At 41.1% G+C, this 21,730-nt stretch overlaps 1 protein-coding gene and 1 pseudogene across 1 annotated transcript in view; one reads left to right on the top strand and one right to left on the bottom strand.

Moving 5' to 3' along the window:
- PPM1H (protein phosphatase, Mg2+/Mn2+ dependent, 1H) overlaps positions 1 to 21,730 on the top strand; it is a 440,657-nt gene that overhangs the window by 120,216 nt on the left and 298,711 nt on the right. The window lies entirely within an intron of this gene.
- On the bottom strand, positions 3,103 to 3,621 carry LOC102851928 (annotated as a pseudogene).

Here is a 21,730-nt window from a genome sequence, read left to right as displayed (position 1 = left end):
TTTTTTTTTAAATAGGTCAAAAGCCTCATACTTAGGGAGCTTAGGTGGCCTAGTGGCAAGAAGCTGTACAACAATCCCAGAGGTATGCAGCTCGAATCCATCAGATGCTCTGCTGGAGGAGGGACAATCTCCTCCTGTACCAGTCAGATCCGATTTGACGGTACACACAAAAATAATAAAATGAAATACAGCCTTAAACTTACAGCCACTGAATTGTTTCCAATTCATAGTGACCCTCTATCAGATTTCCATGACTGGAATTTTTATTAAGAGGAGACTCTTTCTTTCTTCCATGAAACTGCTGTTGGATTTGAACCTTGATGTTTTGCTGAGCAGATCAAACACATTATAGTCTGCATCTTGAGACTTACCCAAAATAGTAATTTGATGACTTGTGGCAAATGGATACAGATCACTCAGTCATTCACTCATTGTCATCATGTCAGAACCAACTTATAACTGACACTCTAGGAGATTTCCCAAGACTATAAATCACATGGAAGGGAAGTATCCATCTTTATCCCTCAGAGCTACTAGTGGATCTGAACACATCTTCCTCATGGAATTTATCCTTCAAATAAGCAATATGATGTTTTATGAATGGCATACTAAACTCTTGATATAGCTTGTTGTTGAGTACAATCAAGGTGGAACCAGCCCTTAACTGACCCTCCGGTGGGTTTTCAGAGGCAGTACATCGTAAGGGAGGGGACTTCCTGTCGTTCTCCTGTGGAGCAGCTGGTGGATTCAAACTGCGTGCCTTTGGAATTGCAGCACAGCTTCTTACCAGAATTTATAGATGGGTAAAGGAGACCTGTCATGTGGTAGTTAATAGTTAGCCTGCTAATTTATTCCAGCAGTTCTACAAGAAAAATATTTGACAGTGTGTTTTCATATCTATTTATAGCTTTGGAAATTCTACAAGGCGATTGTGCTCTTACAGGGAGGAAAGGATTTGATGGCAGTGGTTTTACAGAGAGATGAAGTACAAAGATCAAGCAGAGTGGTTTAATTTAGAGAAAAGAAGGCTGAGAAAATACTTCAATGACAATACTATGATGATGTTGTTGTTTTTGTTGTTGTTAGGTGCTGTCGAGTTGCTTGCGACTCTTAGCTACCCTATGTACAAGAGCCCTAAACCCTGCTCTATCCAACAGCATGATAAAATTAAAATTATTTTTAAATGCTTGATATGCAATGAGTGTTGAATATTTGTGATCTTATCACAAATGGTATGATCTTATCTTGAGATATTATTATAGAGGCTTCATGACAGCCCCCAATTTAGATTCACTTATAAAAAAGGTTTTAGAGGATGGATTAGCAGTAAGAATTCACTAAAAACTGATTGGATGTAAATTGTCTCAGCTTCTTCCACAAATGTCCCTCCCGAGCAGCTCTAAACCCTCCCTGAATGCATAGAATAATTTAGTATTTTTCTTTCTGAAGTGTTTATGCAAATATATTTTGCAACAGATCTGTTATTTGTATAATGCCTTGATTATTTTGTCTTTTCTCATCTCGTTTGTAGAAAGAAAGTTATTTGGTCCAGAAACTACATTTAGAGAAATACAGGTAAAATATGAGAAATTCAGTACTCATTCTGTCCTAATGCAATAGGAATCTACCTTTTAAAAGCTCTTTCTTCCAAAGCCCTTTGCTTTCAAGTCTAGGTGTGGCAAGAAAGTTTTTTGAGTCCTTTGAAATTGGATCTGACAAGTGTGGGGAGGAGTGATCTTAGGTGACTCTTTTATGACTAGATTCTATCTCTGACTTGATTTCTAGCCTTATATGCTATTGGAGTAAGTGTGGTGATGAGACCACACACACACACACACACACACACACACACACACACACATATTTTATTAACCGCTGCTTTCTCTTCCTTTCCTTGTTATACTCAGCTCATCATTTTTGCTCCCAGCCATTACTCTTTTTCTTTTGCTCCAACTAAACCACAAAATAATTTGAGTAATTCATTCAAAATGTCTTGGAATCTCTAAAGGGATTTTGTATTCTAGGTCTAGCTTCTTGAAGTAGTAGTATTTCTTTGCTGAATGAATAACTTGTTAAACATCTGAATACCTTCTTTATGCCGGCCAGTTAGTTAGGTGCTAGAGATGTTGTGGTAATTAAGACAGCTCTTCCTTTGACTGCCTTTGCCTTGCACAGTCAGCATACATTAACCTCTTATGCTCCATGAGGAGGCAGGGAGGGAAATGATATGGTTCCACATATTTTTTCCTGTGCCCATTGAGTCTGACCCCACATGTGAAGATTTGTAAGTTACTCTTTAAAAGTGGCTGATGTATTGTGTCAATTAAAAAAACAACAACCAAACAAAACACAACAGAAAATCACTCATATGTGATTTATAGTTCAGGGAGCTCTTGTGACCTAGTGGCTAAGGGAGTGGGGCTACCAACTCAAAGGTGGGCAGTTTGAATCCACCAGCTGTTCCATGAGAGAAAAATGAGCAATATCTTCCCATTCTATTTTTTTTTAAATTTCTTAAAAGCCAAATATTGTCTCTGTACTAAACAGAAATCACACGTAATTGGGAAGATTCAAAGAATAATTCCAAGCCCACTATCGAACTGTATATCCCTAAAAAAAATTAAGCTATCTTGATGCTTAAAATTAGGAAGACTATGCACAATTAGAAGGCAAGATGGGGAGGAAACCACCAAACTAAAATAGTTAGGTCAATCTTTTACATTTTGCAGCATTTTAACAGTTAAGAATATAAAACTGTACTGCTATTGTTGTTGTGTGCAGTGGAGTCAGAACTGACCCATAGCTGACCGTCTGGCAGGTTTGCAGATGCAGTTAATTGCACGGGAGATTGCTCATCCTTTTCCCGCACAGGAGGAGCTTGCCCGTCCTTCTCCTGAGGAACAGCTGCTGGTGGCCTCAAACCACATGCCTTCAGGATTGCAGTGCAACTTCTTACCACTTCTTAGGCCACCAGAGCATCTTTCTCCATGAACTTTTGAGAAGTTCAGATTGCAGCATATCACTTATAAATCTTTTGTCTGTCTTCTGCTCATCTATCCCTTTTGCACCAGTTCTTAAAGACAGCATCACCATCCCATCTTCTTATTCCTTTGAAGGTAGCCTGAGGCTGGGGTGGATTCTCTCTTCTTCAGCTTTTTGTTCTTGTTCTTTCCTGGCTTGTTCTTCAGTATTTTTCCTTTTTTAAAAATTTTTTTCTAATTCTGCAAGAAGAGCTACAGTATCATTCTCATCACTCTTCTTCAAAATCTTTATCTTCACCCTCCTCATCTATTAGGGGATCATCTGCGTCAGGGTTAGCAGCAGGAGGCTGGTCTAGCCTCGGCTTCTTTGACACTGGAAAAGAAGTTGTATGTTCACGGGTGGGGGGGCTGATCTCTCACTATTTTTTTTTCTTTCTCTTGCAGCAGCTTGCTCTCTCACAACTCTCTTCTAAAGTCACGATCATGAACTTCTTCAGGGGCATCCTGAGTTGTTGTTTGTCTATATTTTATCATTGTCTGAGTGTAAGTCTCTGCTTGAATATTGCTTGGAACGCTGGCTCAAATCACCTCCGTTTCCACTTCTTGCAGGCTCAAATGGTAGTCTGGCTGCTGTTGTCATTTTGGCCGAGATCTGAAGCAGCAGCCTCCAGAAATCATGCAAGCACCATTATCTTCCCATTCATTTTATAGCCTCTGAAAACCCACTGGAGGGTAAGCTATGAGTTGTTTCCAGCTCAGTGGCAATGAAAAGAGAGAGAGAATTTAATAGCTTAGCTCTGGAGATGAAATAGATGATTATAATAAAATAACCATGGATATGATCATCTTTAAAAACTCTATTATCTCTCCAGCTCCTGTGATCGCCCAGTCTACTTACCGAAGTCATAACTTCACTTTCTAATATGTCATTATTTGGTGTGGTGCCAGATATGATGTCAGATCCTCCTTGGCATCAGTTCATTTTCAAATTGTTGTCAAAGCTTTCCTATTGAAAAGAAACCTGGGACACTTCCATTTCCATTTCCAGTCCAGATTAAGTACCAAGTGCTTATTTTATCTACCTCCTAAAACAAGCTCAAAACAAAATCAACAAAAACCGTAGGCCAACTGTACGAAACAATGACTTTGGGAATGCTGAACCCCAGGCAGGAAAGGACTGTGATCTTTGTGAGATGGAAGCAAATGATGTGAGCCCTGTAGTTACCCCAACTTTTGACATCACAGAAGGGACACTAGAGCAACTGAGCAAACTCCCTGAATTGAAGAGATAGAGCTAAAGGCTTTGGATAGACTAAGGTACCGAATTTCACAGAACAGGTACTGGCAAAAGCGAAGTTACTCAGAGAACTCCGGGAATCTGCAGAATTTACCCTCAAGTTGTCAGCAGAATTCTCATCAGTGCATCCGTAAGAGGAAACTAGCAGTGCTTGTAGAGGAAACTGCTTAAAAGGAGTGCAGGGAATAGTTCTCATCAAGAGTCAAGAATAGTTCCTGATCCCACCAGGAAAACCTCATTCATGGGACATTGATTCGAGAACTCACAGAAGTCTTATAGGGAATGGTAAACTCTTCATTAAACTCTGTTGTACTTCTCCCTACCAATATTAAAAGAGCTGAAAGGATCAAACGATTTTCAAATAGTTAAAATGTATTTCAGAACAAAGCTTTAGGACATTTGTAAGTATAGAAAAATATCCAACACTCAACAAGGCAAAACTCCTAGTGTCTGGCATCGACACACAAATGAGTAGGCGTGCAAAGGAGAAAAAAAAAATATGTTCATGTCCAAGTTAATTTCCACTTGACAGCCCCTAATAGACCAAGAGACTTCAAATGTCATGAATACTTCAGATGAAAAGTTATTAAGTTCCGGCTGGTATCAGGAAAATTGGATTCATACAGCTTGAAAGCCAGTAGATCCAAGGAACCTGCTTTGGACAGAATTCATTACACTTTGAATATTGAGTCCTAGTAAGTCACATTCTTCTTTTAGTATTACTGATTAGGAACTTCATATTTTCGCCATCACAACTATTCAACATTTGATCTGATTCTTGGGCTTTGAAACAAGGCAACCTGTTTCTGCTCATTAGAGATGATCTTGTCTGTGTACATCTAAAGAACAGTTTGCTGTTTCTGGCTTCTCCAAATTAATATCCTGTAGGTTATTGTGCATTCTGTCTAGTATCTATAACAGTTGTGATTGTAGCTTATCAAATTATGACTATTTTACTTAAAAAAGCAAGTGGACATTAGGAAGAGACAAATGTCCTGATTTACTTAGTTCTATGGGTTCTATGGGGCTTCACAGGAGGTGGGATTTTCATTACTCTCCAAACTGGGGTAGTTTTTCCTACCAACTTTTAGGCTTATTTATTCTACTATTCACTTGAATCAGTACACTCGTGGGGAGGCCTTTAAGAACATCCTACTTGGAGTGTTAAAGTTGGCTTCTTCCGCCTTTCCCCAGCCCCCATTACCTTAGCCTCCTCTGGTCTCCAGCTACCCTACTGTAGACACATGGTCTTGCAAATCATCAACAGCTGTGAAACTAGGATAAAAGAAGGAGGGAGGGGGGAGAGAGAGAGAGCGAGCACACAAGAGCATGCAAGCACACAAGCAAGTGCTTCCTATACTCAAGCAGCACAACTTGAGGGAGACTGGAGTGAGACTCGGGTGACAAGACCCTGGTGATGATGGTGGAGAGACTGTGTTAGGATGTAACTAGAAGAGCCCTGAGATAAAGGCTACAGTTAAAGATTTATTCTTGCCAGATGCTTGAAGGAGAAGCTGACTTTTAACTGCTCTGAGGCAAACCTTGCTGGGTGGGGAAACCAGAGGCTTCTTGAATTTGGGTTGCTGAGCTGAAACCAAGTCTTTTACTAATTGAAGAATTGTACCCTGGGACTTCTGGGCTAAAACCTGCATTTGCATTAGGTGGTAGTCTTTGCCTCCACTACTTTCCACCTTATTTCCCTAATAAACCCCATTCTCAGTACCACCACTGTAAGTAAAAGTCTGTGAGTCTACAATGAATAAAAAAGCTTCTTGCTGCTGTTGTGTCTCTAGAGATACCATGGGCTGGGCTATGGGCTCTCTTTATCTGCTTTCTGCTCTGGAGCGATGAAAGGCTATTCTCACTTCCTCTAGCCCTTTCAGAAAGATGCTTATAGTCCATGCCCCCTGGCCCATTTTCTGCTCCTTAGACACTACTTAATTCAGTTCTTTAGTATTTGACTCGACAGAGTAACTGATTTAGAAGATCCTTTAGTTCAGTAGGTGCCTGTCTCCTGAGCCCTTTGCAGACCTTTTGCTACAGTGAGGAATGAGGTCCTGGAAATATGATAGTTATAAGGTCTTGATGTATCTCTCCTTGGGAGTGCTAGTGGCCTTGTGGTTAAGGGGATGTGCTGCCAACCCAAAAGCACATGGTTCAAATCCACCAGTTACTCTGCAGGAGAAAAATGGATAATCTCTCATGTGATTTACTGCACTGATAGGCCACTAGATGGTTTATGACAAGATTTTTTATAAATGTACATTAAAATCTCTGTTTCCCAGAGACTGGATCTAATTTTTTAGAAGAATAATTTGAAAGTTTAAAACTATGCGTATTTCAGTAAATATTTGACTGACTGCAAAAATATAAATTTAAATTTAAGATGTCTACATAGGTTTGAGCCTGGAAGCAGGAGCGGCATCCACTTCCAAAATGGCTTCCCTTTGGAAACTCTGTGTGTGAACAGTGCTCAGGCTTTTCGTTCATGGGTCACTATGAGTCGTCTACTACTTGATGGCACCTAACAACAACAGCAACAACATAGATTTGGGATTTAGAGTTACTGAAAAAGTCAGTTATTGTTTTCAGTGACTCTATGTCTTGGAGAAAGTGCAGCTAGAGTGCTTCTTAGAGGCAAGGATGACAAAACTTCAGCTCGCATAGTTTGAGTTTGTTGTTAGGAGATGCTATTCCTTGGAAGGGGACGTCATGCTTGTAAAGGTGGAGGTTCAGCAAAAGAGAGCAAGACCCTCAGTGAAATGGATTGATGCAGGGACTGTAGCAGTGGGCTCCAGCATGTTGGAGATGGTAAGGATGGCACAGAGCAGGACAGGGTTCAGATCATTGTTCTTAGGGTCTCTATGAGTCATACATGACTTGACAGCACCTAACAACAACTCTAGTAATTTGCTAATTATAATTTTTAGGAATTTGTGAGAATCTATTTTGGAACAGTTTTTTAACATCATCTTTGGATTAGTGCTAGAATCTGTTAAGCATGGATGCTATTTTAAATGTCAGTACTTGCTATTCTTTAAACCAAGCAGAAAGGCAGAATATTTCCCAAGAAACTAATACATTCTATCTCGGACCTGGCTTCCCCTTTTTAGCTCAAAACTCTTCTTTCTTCCTCGTTTTTGTTATTGTTAAGAGCCATTAAGTCTGCTCCAATTCTGAGCCACCCTCTGTACAACAAAATGAAACTTGAAGTGCCCTCACAATTTTTGCAGTGCTTAAAAGTCTATTTTTGTAGTCACTGTGTCAGTCTCTCTCAATTTTCAATAGAGGTCTTCCTTTCCAAGCTAGGTATTCCTCCCCAGGGCCTAGCCTCTCCTGGAAACACATCACTGCTTTGTATGACTACTATTTCACTTTAATGTTGGTCAAAATGTACACTAACTTAAGGGAGCGCTGGTGGCCTAGTAGCAAGAAGAAGCTGCACTGCAATCCCAAAGTCATATGGTTCGAATCCACCAGATGCTCCACTGAAGAAGAAGGGGTTATATCCTCCTATGCTAGTTGGATCCGATTCCATGGTACACAACAACAGCAGCAGAAAAAAAAACCAAAAAAGTACACCAACTTAAGTCGTGATGTTAATAAGATAGACAGTATGTATTCCAATAGCATGCACTGTGAGAGTTTTATACAACTTCTATTATTTACTGAATAGTTTATATTCGTATCAATGCAGAAGGGATATGTTGCAACCAGGATCCAAAACTCTCTGCAATTTGGAAACATAATGGAATGGAAATTACCCTCATGACCCTTGTTATGAAGAAAAATTCTTCCTCCTGATTTCCTCTCTCATGCTCCTGGTTCCGCTATTAAAATTTATTCTCATCCTCTAACTCAGTTTCTTACTAGAGTCAGGATTCTGGAAACAATGAGATCTATTTTAATGTCTAGATTGAAATGCAATCAGGAAGATAAACAGTTACCTCATGGAGAGTCTGGAATTTCCAGCAGTTTCTAAGACTCCACATTACAGTCCTGGATGGGATGGTGAACATCTCACTCTCTCCTGGAGGAAAGCTTCAGGAATATTCCTCTACATGAACTTACCATTTATTCTTAGACTACAGCTCATTTCATGTTTTGGGGGGCTTTTAAAATTCCCCCACTAAACCAGATTAGCTCAACTGTTAATATTCAGGAGAATGAGTGTGTCTTAGCAGGAACTTTGCAGAACTGAGAGTGAAATCTTCATTCTGGTGCTTCTCTGGCAAGATTTGGCCCAGTGTACCTCATTGCCTCTTTCTGATCATAGCTCTCAAGCATGCGCATTTTAGGGAGTGAGGGAGTAGGTAATTCTAAAGTCCTCTTTTATCCCTTATAACGGGATAATATCAAGAGATCTTTGCGATTGTGGTAAGGTTTGGGACCCCAACTTGTTTTTTCTCCTCTGAAGTCAGTACATTGTTGCTTAGGTATTTGACTGTCTGCTGTTTGTTAGTCTCTATGGACACAAAATCTAGTAAGATTTTAAAGATGCTATGATTTTTATATTAATAGTGCGAGTATAAAAAGTACCAGGAAGCCATCCTGAGAACAGAGCAAGGAAACCTAGCATGGATCAAAATCAAGAAAGGAGTGCATCAGGGATGCATCCTGTCCCCGTACCTTTTCAATCTGAATGCAGAACACATCATTTGGGAAGCAGGGCTTTATGAGGTGGAGTGTGACATCAAGATTGGAGGGAGACTCATTAACAACCTACGATGTGCAGATGACACAGCTTTGCTTGGTGAAAGTGAAGAAGACTTGAAGCACTTGGTGCAAAAGGACCAGGACTGTAGTCTTCAATATGGATTGAAGCTCAATATCAGGAAGACACAGATTCTGACCACTGGGCAAACTGGCAGCACCATGATAGATGGAGTTTTGAGGTTGTTAGCAATTACAACTTGATTGACTCCAAAATTAACACTCTTAACACCAGCAGCTAGGAAGTCAAATATGAATTACAATGGGGAAATCTGCTGTCAGGGACCTCTCCAGAGTGCTAAAAAGCAATAATATGAATCTAGAGACAAAGATGTGCCTAATCTAGGCCATGGTCTTCTCAATTACTTGTTATGCTTCAGAGAGGACATTGTTAAGGGTGACAGAAGAAGAATTGATGCCTTGGAGTTGTGGTGGTTGTTGTTGTTAGGTGCCATCGAGTCATAGATGACTCATAGCAACCCTATGAACAAAAGGCCTGAGCACTGTTCATACATAGAGTTTCTGGAGGCAAGCCATTTCGGAAGTGGATGCCGCTCCTGCTTCCAGGCTTGATTTAGTCGGAAAGCTCCAGCAAACACTGTCCACCATAAGCAACCATTACCACCACATTTGGCACATCAGTGTCCCAGTGTTTAGCATCACAGTAACCACGAGTTACCTCTGTACAGCAATTCATAGACCAGTGCTATACCACCTAGAAGAATGTTTGACAGGAAAACAATTTGAACGCAGTCTGAGAGTCACAGATTAAAATCACCCACCTTCGGCTTGGTAGCATAACTTTGTGTCCACTAGGCCAACTTAGCTCTCTCTATGTCGTTGTTATTGTTGTTAGGTGCCGTCGAGTCGTAGATGACTCATAGTGACCCTATGAACTAAAGGCCTGGAAGCAGGAGCAGTATCCACTTCCAAAATGGCTTGCCTCTGGAAACTGTATGTACGAACGGTGCTCAGGCCTTTCATTCATAGGGTCGCTATGAGTCCTATGAGTTGGAGTTGTGGTGCTAGAGAATAATCTTGAACTTACCATGGATTGCCAAGAAACCAAACTGGTCTTTCTTGGAGAGGGTGAAACTAAGTCTTTCGTTGGAGGGTATGGGATATTGAAGCTCCATCTCACATACTTTGGGCATGTGACAAGGAGAGACCAGTCCTTGGAGAAGGACATCATACTCAGAAGGGTGGACAGACAGCCCAGGAGATGAAGACCCCAGGTGAGATGGATTGATACAGTAACTGGGGCAAAGGAAGTTGGTGTGTTAGAATTAGTGAGACTGGCTCAGAACAAGAAAGGCTTCAGAGCTGCTGTACATAGGGTCACTATGGGTTGCAGGCGACTCGAGGCACATAACAACAACAGATTATATTGGTTGTTTTTTTAATTTATTTATTTAAGCCTCTTGTTTAGAGTCAAGACCTAGTGGAAGGCTTTTATATTTAAAAGTTGGTGGTTGTTATAGTTTGGAGAAACAGTCTTCTGAGTAGTACAGAACTCTTCTGTCAATATGCTGTATGAAGGTAACCTGGGTTACTATAATCCTGAGACTTGTGCCATTGGGATGTCAGATGCCATAACTGTTACCCATGGTGGACAGTGTTTGGTGGAGCTCCCAGTTTAAGACAAGTTCGGAAGCAGGAATGGCATCCACTTCCTAAACAACATGCCTCTGGAAACTCTATGAATTTTGAGAAATGATGATAGCTCTAGAAAGGCAGTCTTTTGTTCATAGGGTTGCTTTGAGTCGTGCTTGACTTGACGGCAATCAACAAGTGCAAGTTAGTGTATGTTTTAAGTTGGGTATTATTAGCATACAAGAGACAGAAAATCTAGAATAATTTGTTGTTGGATATTCAAATACTCCATGAAGATTCTTTCTCTAATCTGTTCTCCCACATCGTCTCCTATGTTTATCTCTCTTTCTCTTCCCTGTCCTCTTGTTGTGATTTCATTTTCTGTGTATATGGTTTCCATTTATAGTGACTCACCATTGGTTTCCAAGGCTGAAATGTTTATGAGATGTTCTTTCATTCTGCTTTAGAGGACTGGTGCTAACCTTTCAGTTAGCAGCCCCCTTTATTATGTACTATACCAGCAGAGCCCTAATTGACTAATTTTGGGTTAACTAACCATCATGGGCCAATCACCTATCTCTAGGAGACACCCCTATATAACTGAGGTGGAGGAAGATTGGAAAGAAAGGTAGTATCTAAAAGAGAGAGTCTCCTCAAATAAAGTTGAGTTGCGGTGCTGGGAAAGAGTATTGAGCATACCATGGACTGCCAAGAGAACAAACAAATCTGTCTTGTAGATGGTTAAACCAATTTTCTCTTTGGCGGCTAGGATTTTGAAGCTCCATCTCATATACTCTGGGCATGTGGGCAGGAGGAAACAGTCCTTGGAGAAAGAGATCATGCTCAGACAGGCGGAGGGGCAGCACAGGAGTGGAAGATCCCAGATGAGATGGATTGATACGGTAACTAGGGCAGCCAGAGGTTAGATGTGTCAGAGTCAAGTGAGACTGAGTCAGTGGCTCACAACAGGGCAGGCTTCAAAGCTGTTGTACATAGGGTCACTGTGGGTCACAGGTGACTCGATGGTGCATAATAACACAACAACGTGTTGACACAGTGACTGCAATAGTAGCCTTAAGCACAGCAGAAATGGTAAGAATGGCCCAACACTGCTCAATGTTTTAGTCTGTTATACATAGAGTCTCTATTTAAGTAAGTGTCAGCTCTCCAACACCTAGAAAACAGTGCCACATTTATTTGTTCTCTTACTCGTCACAGCAATCCAATTTCCTAACTAACTAGCTGAGTGTTAGAAAAGTCAGTTAGCTGGCTTAAGGTCAGTCAATTGTAGTACCAGACCTTAGATGCCAATCTAAATTCCTGTTGATTTCTGTCAGTGTAAGCCCTGGACTTCCTAATGGTTACAGTACTGTATTTGACAGTCACAATGAAGAAATGCATGTCATGTGGATTCAGGATTATGGAGTGTTAAACTAATGTCAGAGGACAAGTGAGCCATTACTAGACACGAAAAGTCTGGGTAGAGGGCAAGGCACGTGTGAGGGAATTGTGTGTAGCACCATGGTGCCTTCTGCGAACCATGGGCAGATTGTTATGGCTGAGGAGAAGAAAGGAGTGTGCGGAGAACAGATGAGGGGAAGCTGAGCGTGTGGGGAGGGGCCAGATTATGAAGACTTCTGTGGTAAACTCAGGAATGTAAATGTTGAAATATTCAGAATTTTTTGAAGGAATTTGAGCATAGAAAAAGCTGGCCAGAATCATGATGGCAAAAGATCTATCTGTATTGGATTTATTGGGGAGAAGCCAACTACCAAGAAGGTTTAAGCTGTTCTTTTGGAAGGTGTAATAAGGCTTTTGATAAGGCATGAGAATATGAGGTTCCTATTCTTCATAGTTATGAGGGAGAATCTATAGTCCCAGAGACCTAATTGTGGGTAAAAGGAAACAGCTAGAAGAACAGAGATGTACCTTGGAATTATTGGACCATCTAGACAAGGAATATTAGAGTGTCATTTGAGACCAGAGATAGACCAGAAGAAAGGCAAAGAATGAACTTGTCTGGGCAGATTTAGCATATGTATTATGCAGATGCAGATATGCTGAAGGCATTCAGTGACTAGTACTGTAGATAGGAGAATGACAATGGTTAGTGTTTACAGAGGGAACAGTGACGTCATAGTCTGTAAGGAGTTCTTCTAACCCAAACGCTGTGCCTCTCTGGTGACTCAAACTCACCAGAGGCTCCATGGAGAAAGATGGACGATGTCCTGACCAAAATATCTGGTAATGAATGAGTGAGTGCTTAGGTTGTAAAGGAAGACGGAGTAGAGAAGGTCTTGTAGGGCAAATTTGTTAAGAGCAAAAGCAAGCCAAATTAGGGGCCTGTAACAGCAGTATTTGAGGCTGATTTCCAGAGCCCCGTATTAAAGATCTAGTTTGGGATTGGAAGTTTAAATTCATTAAATCTCTATTTTGTAGAGACCTGTGTCATAGTCTTTTGGGAGTTATTCCTCTGGAGGTTCGACTTCCCCAGTGACTTCATGAGAGGAGGTGGGCCATCTCCTCCCATGCGATTTAAGGCCTCAGAAGCCCAGACAGAATGTAAGACAGCTCAGGGTCATGTATGACATCACCATATAGAAGTCATACTTTACCGATGTGCTGTGTAAGTTAATCTTAACTCTGTGAATTCGTTACATTTTGTATGGCAGCAGACATAGAATAAATGGCTTGAAAAGAAACCTTAGAACCTTTACTTTCAATGCAGAGAACCTCAGCTTACCCTGAGAGATGGTAAACCAGCTTTTGATTATTCTAAATTAAAAGAATAAGCATGAGAATTTGCATTTCTGCTATCGCTGGGTCTGCCTTTGGCCTCTGTAATTTCTGTTCTCCACAGTAGGATGTCAGGTTAAGACAGAGCCATCTGGTCTTCCAAGACCTGCTTAGTAGGCTCTAACTGCTGGTCACTATAAGGACATCAGTGGTGTTAGGATAAACATACTGCCTATAAGGTGGAGTGAGTCCTGATGACATAGTGTGTGAGGTCTCAAGATAATAACATGAGACCAGCAGGTTGAATCCACACACCATTTCTTGAGAGAAAGATGGATAGATGCTTCCGATAAAAATAACAGCGTCGGAAACCTGATGGAGGGTTTGTGGAACCTTGTGTTAGGACCAAGTTAACAGCAGTGCGCAGTGGACAGGAGTGTTGGTTTCTGATTTCTGCAGCCACTTCTCTACTGGGAATAGGTATGGCTCACTTTAGGCATCCTGTTCCTAAATCCTTTTACTTGTAGACTTATAATTGTTGCTGTTGTTATGTGCTGTCGAGTTGCCTGTGATCCATTGTGACCCTATGTACAGCACCTCTGAAACCTGCCCTGTCCTGAGCCAGTCTCACTAATTCTGACACACCAACTACCATTGCCCCAGTTACTGTGTCAATCTATCTCTTCTGAGATCTTCTTCTGCACCATTTTTCCACCCTTCCGAGTGTTACATCCTTCTCCAAGGATTGGTTCTTCCTGGCCACATGCCCCAAGTATGTGAGATGGAGCTTAAAAATTGGAAAAAATGACAGTCTGAATGTTGACAATGTTCTTCCCACCCCGGTTGTAGAGCTCTGTGAACTCTGTCACCATGACTGGGGACTTTTCAAACTTCTTTATCCTACTTTTTTTCTTTCCTCTCACCTGTACATTTTATTGTTAAACTTTAGAATGCAATTATCCCCATTAAAATTAGTAATAAAAATAGGTAGCAACCACTCTGCATTCTACTTACTTTACCAGAAGTCTCTATTTAAGTCAATTTCATTCAGTGATTCCGGGAAGCAAAGCTTTTGTGCTGTAGTGAAATGTTCACTGCCATGTCTTACCCATAGGAAGTGTTTTCTTGCCTAATTGGGAAACTTGATGTCTAAATCTTTTGGGCTATCCTTGGATGATAATTAATTACTTTTTCTTTTGTCAGTAGCATTTGAGCTACTGTTTAATTAGGGTGCTGAACATTTGTGTCAGTTCTGGAGTCTGTTTGTTTTTCTGGTGCTTTCCTGTTCTTGATACAAGTGAATTTTGCTTTGTATACAGTATGGTACTTTTCTCTTGCTCTGTGATGGTACATTAAAAATTAAAAAGAAAAAATCCTAGCTTCCAAGGAGAGACTTGGTTTCACCCCCTTCAAGATAGACCTATTTTTTTTTTCCTGGCAGTCTATGGTTAGGTTCAAGACTCTTCTCTAGCACCACAACTCAAAGACGATTCTTCTTCTGTCATCTTTAGTCATTATCCAGCTCTCTGATGCATGCATAGCAAGTTGCAGTTGCGAAGACCATGGCTTGGATTTGGTGCATCTTAGTCTCTAGACTGACATCCTTGCTTCTCAGTACTCTGGAGAGGTCCCTGCCAGCAGATATTCCCAGTGCAATTTGTCTTTTGATTTCCTGACTGCTGGTGCCAAGAGTGTTGAATTGTGGTGTGAGTAGAGAGGTGAATCATCTTTAAATGGAACTCAGATTGACCTTGCTCAGACCCAAGGTTTCAATGGACATACTCTTTCCCTTGCAAATTGTTGTTTTTGTTAGGTGCTATTGAGTTGACTCAGTGACTTTATGACCAACAGATTTGAACCCCTTGCAAATTAGGGTGGCTTGAATTGTTAACTGAGTTTTGTCCAGGATCTGAAGACAAAGGTAAAAATATTTGCTCAGATAATAGCAAGGCTTTAATCTGGAAACAAACCAAACTCTGTCTATGAGTTAACACATGGTGAAATTTATTCAAAACAGACTACTTTCAGTTAAAATGTCAATTTTAAAATGCAATTGTAAGGGGAAAAATTACATTTTTTGCTCTTAGTGTACCTTTACTGTAATATTCTGCGTGCCTTTGCAAAAGCTTACTTGTGGAACCATGTGACTTGTCACAATTCTTGCAATACCCATGATCCATTTGTAGACTATCATGCTACTAATTACTAGAACATTGTTCATCTGAACATAATATACCCTTTAAACCCTAAGATATTATCAGAAAATGCCAGACAGGTTTCTTTTGCATGTTAAACAGAATTGTTTTGCATATGATGTCACTGGGGCCAATAAAATGAAGATAATGGTAACCTTTCTCATGTTTAGGGTCACCAGCACTGACTAAAATATTGAATATAAACCACTGTTTAACAGTTGCTTTCCTACAGTCTTACTATCCTAAATGCATTGCCTCTTTAATTCTTACAAGTAAGCACCTGTCAGGTAAGTATTGCTAATTAATTATCCCATGTTACACGTGAGAATATGAGACAGGGAAAGCTTGCTGAAAACCACGCAGCGGAGCCTGTGGACAGTTTCACTACTAACCTGAAATCTGTTTTGGTGATTGGATTCCAGTGGTTCCGATCCTCCAGTTACTCTGAGGGTTAAAGATGAATGAGCTCTTCCTGTGCTGTTTATACATCCTTGGAAATTCCACGGAAGAGTCAGCTATGAGTTAGTTCCAACTCCACAGCAATAAGTTTTTGAGGTTTGTCCAGTGGCTCAAGCCAAGAAATAAACCTTAGTAGTCTGATTCCTGGTGGCTTAGTGGTAAGGAATGTGCTACCAGGACAAAAGTATGCTGTGTGGGTAAAGAGATGGGCAGTCTCCTCCGGTGTGATTTGTTATTGTTGTCGTTGCTTGCCATCAGGTCAAACATGACTTGTGTTGACTCCATGAACAAAAGACTTAATGCCTTTCTGTAACTGTTGTTGCTTCTCCAAGTTCATAGAGTTTCCATGGGCATGTGGTTTAGGAAGTGGATACCACTCCTGCTTCCAAACCTGTTTTCCAACTGGGAGCTGAACCACTGTCTACTTTAGGAAACTGTTATGGCATTTGACACCCCAGTGGCACAAGGTTCAGCACCACAACAAACCCAGATTACCTCCTACAGCAAACTGACAAAAGAATGATGTACTAAGTAGAACAATGTTTCTCCAAAATACAACAACACTAGCTAATGTTAGATGGATCTTGGCTGAAAGCAGGGAGTACCAGAGGAATGCCTATTTATGCTTCATTGATTATGCAAAGGAGTTTGACTGTGTGGACCATAACAAACTGTGGCTGACTCTGAGAGGAATGGGAATCCCAGAACACTTGATCATGCTAATGCGAAACTTATACTTGAACCAAGAGGCAGTCGTCAGAACAGAGCAAGGAAACACTGCATGGTTCAAAATTGGGAAGGGCGTACACCAGGGATGTGTCCTGTCTCCATACCTTTTCAATCTATATGCAGAATGGATCATCTGAGAGGCTGGGCTCTGTGAGGAGAAATGCGGCATCAGGATTGGTGGACGACCTGTCAACAATCTGCATTATTCAGATGCACAACCCTGCTTGCTGAAACTGAGGAGGACCTGAAGTACTTGCTACAGAGGGTCAAGGACGGCAGCCTTCAATAATGGATTGAGGTGCAATGTCAAGAAGACAAAGATTCTCACCACTGGACCAATTGGATGGATGGTAAAGAGATTGAGATTGTCTGCTTGGCTCCACAGTCAACACTCTCGACACCAGCAGCCAGGAAATTAAAAGGCGTATTGCGATGGGAATGGGAAAGTCTGCTGTTTGGGACCTCTCTAAAGTACTGAAGAGCAATGGTGTGTCTCTGGAGACTAAGGTGCGTCTGGTATAGGCCATGATCTTTGCAGTCACTTGTTATGCGTCAGAGAGCTGGACAATGACCAGGGAGGATAGAAGGAGAACTGATGCTTTTGAGCTTTGGTGTTGGAAAAGAGTGCTGAGGGTGCCATGGACTGCTAAGAAAACAAACAGATTCATCCTAGAGAGGGTTAAACTGGGCTGCTCCTTGGAGGCGAGGATTCTGAAACTCCATCTGACATACTTTGGTCATGTTTTAAGGAGGGACCGGTCCTTGGAGAAGGACATCATGCTTGGGAGGGTGGAGGGCAGGCACAGGAGGGGAAGGCCCTCTGGGAGGTGGATTGATTCAGTGACTGGGGCAATCGGGATGAGTGTGTCAGAGGCAATGAGATTGGTACAGGACAGAGCAGAGTCTAGAGCTGTTGTACATAGGGTCGCTATGAGTCGCAAGCAACTCGACAGCACATAACAACAACAAGTCTCACTTAGTAGTGGTTAAGTGTTGTCAGGTCGAATACAATGCATAGTGACCATATGAACAAAAAATCTGAACTCTATTCTAGAATATAATTTCTTTATATTGATGGAATTTATGGAGTTTTAGAGTTTCCAGAGGCATCTGATTTAGGAAGTTGACACCACTCCTGCTTCCAAACCTGAATCAGTCACTGGAGGGTCAGCAATGGGTCTTTTCCCACTCGATGGTACATAACAACAAAAAGTCTGGTTCAAAAGTTCCTGAGTGATGCAGACAGTTCATATGCTTGGCTGTTATTACTTGTAAGATTAGAAGTTCAAGTCCAGAGATATTTTGGAAGAAAGACCTAGTGATCTACTCCCAAAACTCAGTTCTCGAAAACCCTCAGAGACCCATTCTATTTGACACACGTGAATCATCATGAGACAACCCATGGAATAGAGCAGACAGCTGCTTGTTTGGGTTCTTAGTCCACTTCTTAACTTCCTAACCAAGAGAACGCTATCTGCAGCCCATGATCCATGTTTTGTTGCAGATGCCCACTGCATGGTTAAGCCAGCACTACCAGTGCCTTTAGAGTAGATGGCCGCGTGACTGTGCCTCTTTTGTGGATTGCAAGTGTACCTGTCTCTTTCGAAGGATGAGTTCACTTGTCTTGAGATTTACTCCCCCCACCCTAGAGCCCCGTCATTGGGTTTCATTCACTCTTCTTAACATCCAATTGTTTGTTTTGTGCCACTTCAAGTTTTGACAGCAAAGTATTTGAGCCCTGGCTGGTCCAGCTTGCTCTTTCATCCACAGCAAAGGGAAAATTGAGTTTATGCTGGGCTTTTGAGGAATTTGCTGATGAACAAATTTATGCATTATTGTTGGATGTCTGATGAGATTAGAGCTCTTTTATGTTTTGAGTTCATATATCTTTTAATGAGTTTCAGACCTTTCAAAGTTCGTGTTCTAAAATTACATGTATTCTATTAACTTTCACTTTTTGCTTTTAAAAGACATAGGTTTCTCTCACATTGCTCATGAAGTGATGTATCTGATGAATAAAGAGATAAAATTTTATCTTTAGAAATGTAGTCAGTCTCAAGCTCATTATTAAGGTTTTGGGTTTGTTTTTTTTTAACTTCAATAAAGGTAAAATTGAATGCTAAAGTATTGTTCTAATCCTGCAAAAAGTTATTTGTTCATTTGTTTTTCTTTTAAGAGGTACTATTTCAAAACTTGACATCCTTTTTGGGTAGGCCATTCGTTTTATTTCACTTGCCGACAGGTCAGCACTTGGGCCTTGGATAAGAATTGTTCCAGCATCTGACAGAGCACAGACTTCCTTATTGAAATAAGGAAGTCAGACACTGGTGATATTAATGGTTTTGCCAAAGGACCCAGAGAATAATTGAAAGGAAATACACAGAGGCAGCATTCTGATTTTTATCTTTACTAAGTTAAAAGTTAATTTTAGAACGGCCAGCATAAACACTAAACCACTGATAATGTATGTGAGGCCATCCACGAAGGCATCCTTATAATTTCTCTTGATTTCTCTATGTTCCTTCTTACCCACCCCCAACAGTGTTCCTTTTTAATCCTTAATGATTTACTTACAGGGAATGTGAGAGCTAGATGCTAATGGTGACAAAAATGTTAGCAACCAAGGGATATTCAAAATTGATGCAACAATTTCCATAAATTCTACCTAAATCGGCTTCTCTCTCCTTTGCTTCATTGCTGCACTAGGTGTGCTGTTGTTATGTGCCGTTGAGTCAGAACCAACTCACAGCTGATGCTCCACTGGGTTTTTTAAATTTTCTAAATCACATGGGAAGTGGTGGCCCATCTTTCCTCTGAGGAGCAGCTCATGGTTTTGATCCCCTTACTTCTGGGCCACCAGAGCACCCCTGTTTTAAGTGTAGCCATATGAAATTGCCAGTATTTGAGTGTTTTTGATGTACTTAAACAATTTTGGGGTTAGACTCTAAGGTGTACCTGATTTGCAGTTACTTGCTATGCATCAGAGAGCTACCAGTGACTAAGGATGATAGAAGAAGAATCAGTGCCTTTGAGCTGTGGTGCTAGAGAAGAGTATTGAACAGGTCTTTCCTGGAGAGGGTGAAACCAGGCTGCTTCTTGGAGGCAAGGATTCTGAAGCTCCATCTGACATACTTTGGGCATGTTGCAAGGAGGGACCAGTCCTTGGAGAGGGACATCATGCCTGGGAGGGTGGAGAAACAGCTCAAGAGATAAAGATCCTGGATGAGATGGAGTGACCTAGTGATTGGGGTAATGGGATAGGTGTGCCAGAGACAATGAAATTGGCCCAAGATAGAGCAGGGTTCAGAGCTGCTGTATATATACAGGGTCGCTATGAGTCGCAAGTGACTTGATGGAACTTAACGACAAAAACAATTTCAGAATATTCAATCTAATAGTTAATTTCTCAGTCACTTTTTTTTCCTTCTGAAAAGGAGCAGATAGTAAATAATTTCGGCTTTGTGGGCCAAGCGGTCTACTATAACTATTAATCTTGCAATTGTAGGACAAAAATCAATGTAGAGAATATATAAATAAATGAAGGTGGCTGTTCCACCAAAACTTTATGGACAGTGAATGTCATATAATTGTTATGTTGCCAAATATTTTTTTACTTCTAAGCTACTTAATGTAAATGTCAAAATGGTTGGATTTACAAATGTTTGGTTGTATATATTTTTGTTGTTTATTGTTGTATGCCATTGATTATAACCAATCAGCAGTGGGTTTTCAGAGACTGTAAATTGCACAGGGAGAGATTGCCCACTTTTTTCCCAAGAGCAGCTGGTAGATTTGAACTACTGCCTTTGAGTTGATAGCTCAACTTCCTACTGCTAGGACACCAAAGCTGTGAGATGGTGTGTATGTGTGGTGGTGGTGTTGTTGTTATTTACCATAAAATCAGATCTGACTCATAGCTGACTCCTCAGCAGACTTTCATAGGCTGTAAATCACACAGGAGGAGACTCCCGTCTTTCTCCCATGGAGAAGCTGCTGGATTCAAACCACGTGCCTTTAGGCTGATAACACAGCTTACACTAAGTCTTCACAGCTCCCTCAGCATACCCATACACATATTTACGACAATTGAAACATTTAAAAATAATAAAGGAAGAAGATAGAAGAATATTGATAAAGCAGTTCTTAGCTTCTGAGCCACTCGGAAACAGGCAGTGATATGGTTCAGCTTTACTGTCACTGCCTTCATAATGTCTCATATATTTGGGATTGTTCACTGACTTTAACTCAATCTTATTGTCTCATCCCAAAAACCACCCACCCTCGAGACTTGTTCACCTTCTAAAGGATCAGTCAGACGTTATCTACCTCCCCGTTTTGCCATCTGGCAGTCATGCTCTTTGCCTCACCTCTCCTGCACTCCCCAGGTCCAGCACGTTTCACCAGTGTTCATCCTCCCTCCTCTCAAGGCTTCCTTTTCACCCAGAGCTGTTGGTTAGTTTGCTGGCCCTTTACCTTTGCCATTTCTCTTAGCCCTTGGTGTTGGCAATGTGCATCTACCAGCTGCTCCGTGGGAGAAAGATGAGCAGTCTCCTCCTGGAGCCAACTGAATGGCAGTGAGGTTTCTGTTTGTTTTAGGTCACCAGGAAGGAACCCTTGTAGCACAATAGTTAAGTTTGCTGCTAAGAGAAAGGTTGATGGTTCAAACCCACCAGGTGAGTCTGCAAGAGAAACACCTAGCAATCTGCTTAAATAAAAACTACTTACAAAAAAACACCACAACTATCTAGTTGATTCCAACACATAATGGCTTCACGTTGTTGTTGTGTATCGTCAAGTCAGAACTGAACCATAGCTGACCCTTCAGTGGGTTTTCACAAGCAGTAAATGCCAGGGATGCATCCTATCTCCATACCTTTTCAACCTATATGCAGAACAGATTATCCGGGAGGCGGGGCTCTATGAGGAGAAACGTGGGGTCAAGATTGGTGGACGATTTATCAACAATCTGCGTTACGCGGATGACACAACCCTGCTTGCTGAAACTGAGGAGGACCTGAAGCGCATGC

Source organism: Elephantulus edwardii, unplaced genomic scaffold (assembly GCF_000299155.1).
Source record: "Elephantulus edwardii isolate Elephantulus edwardi_28Jun2011 unplaced genomic scaffold, EleEdw1.0 scaffold00047, whole genome shotgun sequence".
NCBI classification, from domain to species: domain Eukaryota; kingdom Metazoa; phylum Chordata; class Mammalia; order Macroscelidea; family Macroscelididae; genus Elephantulus; species Elephantulus edwardii.
Note: the sequence above shows the minus strand (reverse complement) of the source record. Positions and strands in the feature narration are given on the sequence as shown.